Source organism: Triticum aestivum, chromosome 2A (assembly GCF_018294505.1).
Source record: "Triticum aestivum cultivar Chinese Spring chromosome 2A, IWGSC CS RefSeq v2.1, whole genome shotgun sequence".
Taxonomy (NCBI): domain Eukaryota; kingdom Viridiplantae; phylum Streptophyta; class Magnoliopsida; order Poales; family Poaceae; genus Triticum; species Triticum aestivum.
Window position 1 is genome coordinate 782,477,821 of NC_057797.1, and position 4,889 is coordinate 782,482,709.

A 4,889-nucleotide genomic window follows, 5' to 3' on the forward strand; every position below is an offset into this window, starting at 1 on the left:
AAGTTGTCGTTTCTGAAAGTTTGGGGCTGCGATGCTTATGTGAAAAAGCTTCAACCTGATAAGCTCGAACCCAAATCGGAGAAATGTGTCTTCATAGGATATCCAAAAGAAACTATTGGATACACCTTCTATCACAAGACCGAAGGCAAGCCTTTTGTTGCTAAATTCGGAAACTTTCTAGAGAAGGAGTTTCTCTCGAAAGAAGTGAGTGGGAGGAAAGTAGAACTTGATGAGGTAACTGTACCTCCTCCCTTATTGGAAAGTAGTACATCACAGAAACCGGTTTCTGTGACACCTACACCAATTAGTGAGGAAGCTAATGATGATGATCATGAAACTTCAGATCAAGTTACTACCGAATCTCGTAGGTAAACCAGAGTGAGATCCGCACCAGAGTGGTACGGTAATCCTGTTCTGGAAGTCATGTTACTAGACCATGATGAACTTGCGAACTATGAGGAAGCGATGATGAGCCCAGATTCCGCAAAATGGTTTGAGGCCATGAAATCTGAGATATGATCCATGTACGAGAACAAAGTATGGACTTTGATGGATTTGCCCGATAATCGGCAAGCCATAGAAAATAAATGGATCTTCAAGAGGAAGACGGATGCCGATAGTAGTGTTACTATCTACAAAGCTAGAATTGTCGCAAAAGGTTTTTGACAAGTTCAAGGTGTTGACTACGATGAGAGTTTCTCACTCGTATCTATGCTTAAGTCTGTTCGAATCATGTTAGCAATTGCCACATTTTATGAAATCTGGCAAATGGATAAACAAAATTGCATTCCTTAATGGATTTATTAAAGAAGAGTTGTATACGATGCAATTAGAAGGTTTTGTCGATCCTAAAGGTGTTAACAAAATATGCAAGCTCCACCAATCCATCTATGGACTGGTACAAGCATCTCGGAGTTGGAATATACACTTTGATGAGTTAATCAAAGCATATAGTTTTATACAGACTTGCGGTGAAGCCTGTATTTACAAGAAAGTGAGTGGGAGCACTACAGCATTTCTGATAAGTATATATGAATGACATATTGTTGATCGGAAATAATGTAGAATTATTCTGTAAAGCATAAAGGAGTATTTGAAAGGAGTTTTTTCAAAGAAAGACTTCGGTGAAGCTGCTTACATATTGAGCTTCAAGATCTATAAAGATAGATCAAGACGCTTGATAAGTTTTTTCAATGAGTACATACCTTGACAAGATTTTGAAGTAGTTCAAAAATGGAGCAGTCAAAGAAAGAGTTCTTGCCTGTATTACAAGGTGTGAAGTTGAGTATGACTCAAAGCCCGACCACGGCAGAAGATAGAAAGAGAATGAAAGTCATTCCCTATGCCTCAGTCATAGGTTCTATAAAGTATGCCATACTGTATACCAGATCTATTGTATACCCTGCACTAATTTGGCAAGGGAGTACAATAGTGATCTAGGAGTAGATCACTGGATAGCGGTCAAAATTATCCTTAGTAGAATAAGGAAATATTTCTCGATTATGGAGGTGACAAAAGGTTCGTCGTAAAAAGCTACGTCGATGCAAGTTTTGACACGGATCTGGATGACTCTAAGTCTTGATCTAGATACATATTGAAAGTGGGAACAATTAGCTAGAGTAGCTCCGTGCAGAGCATTGTAGACATAGAAAATTGCAAAATACATAACGGATCTGAATGTGAAAGACCGTTGACTAAGATTCTCTCACAAGCAAAACATGATCACACCTTAGTACTCTTTGGGTGTTAATCACATAGCGATGTGAACTAGATTACCGAATCTAGTAAACCCTTTGGGTGTTGGTCACATGACAATGTGAACTATGGGTGTTAATCACATGATGATGTGAACTATCGATGTTAATCACATGGTGATGTGATCTAGATTATTGACTCTAGTGCAAGTGGGAGACTGAAGGGAATATGCCCTAGAGGCAATAATAAAGTTATTATTTATTTCCTTATATCATGATAAATGTTTATTATTCATGCTAGAATTGTATTAACCGGAAACATAATACATGTGTGAATACATAGACAAACAGAGTGTCACTAGTATGCCTCTACTTGACTAGCTCGTTAATCAAAGATGGTTATGTTTCCTAACCATGGACAAAAGAGTTGTTATTTGATTAACGAGATCACATCATTAGTTGAATGATCTGATTGACATGACCCATTCCATTAGCTTAGCACCCGATCGTTTAGTATGTTGCTATTGCTTTCTTCATGACTTATACATGTTCCTATGACTATGAGATTATGCAACTCCCGTTTGCCGAAGGAACACTTTGGGTGCTACCAAACGTCACAACGTAACTGGGTGATTATAAAGGAGCACTACAGGTGTCTCCAAAGGTAGATGTTGGGTTGGCGTATTTTGAGATTAGGATTTGTCACTCCGATTGTCGGAGAGGTATCTCTGGGCCCTCTCGGTAATACACATAACTTAAGCCTTGCAAGCATTGCAACTAATGAGTTAGTTGCGAGATGATGTATTACGGAACTAGTAAAGAGACTTGCCGGTAACGAGATTGAACTAGGTATTGGATACCGACGATCGAATCTCGGGCAAGTAACATACCGATGACAAAGGGAACAACGTATGTTGTTATGCGGTCTGACCGATAAAGATCTTCGTAGAATATGTAGGAGCCAATATGGGCATCCAGGTCCCGCTATTGGTTATTGACCGGAGACGTGTCTCGGTCATGTCTACATTGTTCTCGAACCGTAGGGTCCACACGCTTAAGGTTTCGATGACAGTTATATTATGAGTTTATGAGTTTTGATGTACCGAAGGAGTTCGGAGTCCCGGATGAGATCGGGGACATGACGAGGAGTCTCGAAATGGTCAAGACATAAAGATCGATATATTGGACGACTATATTCGGACATCGGAAAGGTTCCGAGTGATTCGGGTATTTTTCGGAGTACCGGGTAGTTACGGGAGAAGTAATGGGCCTTGATGGGCTTTAGTGGGAAGAGGAAAAAGGCTGCTGCGCCCCCCTCCCCTCTAGTCCGAATTGGACTAAGGAAAAGGGGGCCGGCCACCTTTCCTACTCCTCCACTTCCTTCTCCCTTCCTCCCCTCTTGGTGGACTCCTACTAGGACTTGGAGTCCTAGTAGGACTCCACACCTGGCGCGCCTCTCCTAGGGCCGGCCTCCTCCCCCTTGCTCCTTTATATACGGGGGCAGGGGGCACCTCTAGACACACAAGTTGATCATTGAGATCGTTCCTTAGCCGTGTGCGGTGCCCCCTGCCACCATATTCCACCTCGATCATATCGTTGTAGTGCTTAGGCGAAGCCCTGCGTCGGTAGAACATCAACATCGTCACCACGCCGTCGTGCTGACGGAACTCCTCCCCGAAGCTTTGCTGGATCGGAGCCTGGGGATCGTCATCGAGCTGTACGTGTGCTAAGAACTCGGAGGTGCCGGAGTAACGGTGCTTGGATCGGTCGGATCGGGAAGAAGACGTACGACTACTTCCTCTACGTTGTGTCAATGCTTCCGTTGCGATCTACAAGGGTACGTAGATCATACTCTCCCCCTCGTTGCTATGCATCACCATGATCTTGCGTGTGCGTAGGAAATCATTTGAAAATTACTACGTTCCCCAACACTCGCAGCTCCGCCGCCTCCGTCGACATCGCCGGCGGGCATCCTCGCCGCTGCGGAGGTAGAACCCTCCTCCTCCCCTCCCTCTCCCTGTATCCCATCTGTCCCTATCCATCCCTTCTCCCTCCCGTCCCCATCTCTTTGCCGCTCGCGTTGCACTTCTTCTCTGATGCGGATGGATGAAGGGGCGGCCTCCTCTAGTCATGGACGGGAAAGAGGGCCTTCTCCATGGCTAGCACCAATGGATTCTTTTCCCATCGCCTCCCCTCTCCTTTTTAGGTTCAGATCTGTCACCAGAACCTCCTCTTCCCCTATGGATTTGAGATGGCTGGGTAGTTTTTATGTAGGTTCAGATCTGTCATTAGCATGAATGTGTGATATGTCTAGAACACTTTGCTAGCTTATGGATGAAGGAATTAGTAGGTAGACAAAATAGTTATGCAAATGGTGCAGATAGTATGAATAATTTGTGCATATATTTTATTTTGTTTTGATGATGCAAATGATGTAATTATTACCAGTGCACATACCTTTATTAATTTATAAATTTGTGCTGAATTTATATAGATGGATGACAACCGCATAACCCGAGATACACTGATAGTGCAAGCTGCTGGTTTGGTTGCTGTTGTGTGTGCCTATATGGCCACGATAACTACAAGGGCTAGAATTAGAAATTATCATACTCCAGTCCGTTATGTTATGCTTGAGAGAGATGTAGCTAGGTTGTCCAATCTACCTTATATCTATGAAACCAATGATATAAATTGCCACGACCTATTAAGGATGAGCAGGGCTCCATTAAGGATGAGCACATCCTGAACTTTACAATTCTGTCATGGAGCTCCCTGGTTTTACCGAGGACGATCTATTGATTGTCTTGGGTTATCTCAATGAGAATGCCAACAGGGCTAGGAGCCACTCATTTGTGCAGATGTCGGAGACTCGTCACACTCGTTGGGTCATTCACCACCTGTCCAAGTTCAACGGTGAAGTGTCCGTGCCCAAGGATGGAATGCCCCAGGATGGAGCGCCCAAGGATGGAGTGTGAGCAAATATGTGCTGATTCACACCAAGCTGACCATATTTTACTGTATTTGGTCAGAAAAATCATGCCCCTATATATGTGATGTATGAAATGTAACATGGACCTTATGTTATGTTTCTTTGTTGGACTGTAATATGGACAATATGGATTTATGGCTATCTAATATATGTGAACTCTAGGATGTACTGGATTGTAATATGATCATATGGATTTGTGGCTC

At 43.1% G+C, this 4,889-nt stretch overlaps 1 long non-coding RNA gene across 1 annotated transcript; it reads left to right on the forward strand.

Annotated features, from left to right (window-relative positions):
• The first annotated feature begins 3,429 nt into the window (after window positions 1-3,429).
• LOC123186754 (uncharacterized) lies at window positions 3,430-4,889 on the forward strand. The gene is made up of 2 exons (XR_006493708.1): window positions 3,430-3,531; window positions 4,556-4,889. It is a non-coding gene; the product is annotated as an uncharacterized lncRNA (long non-coding RNA).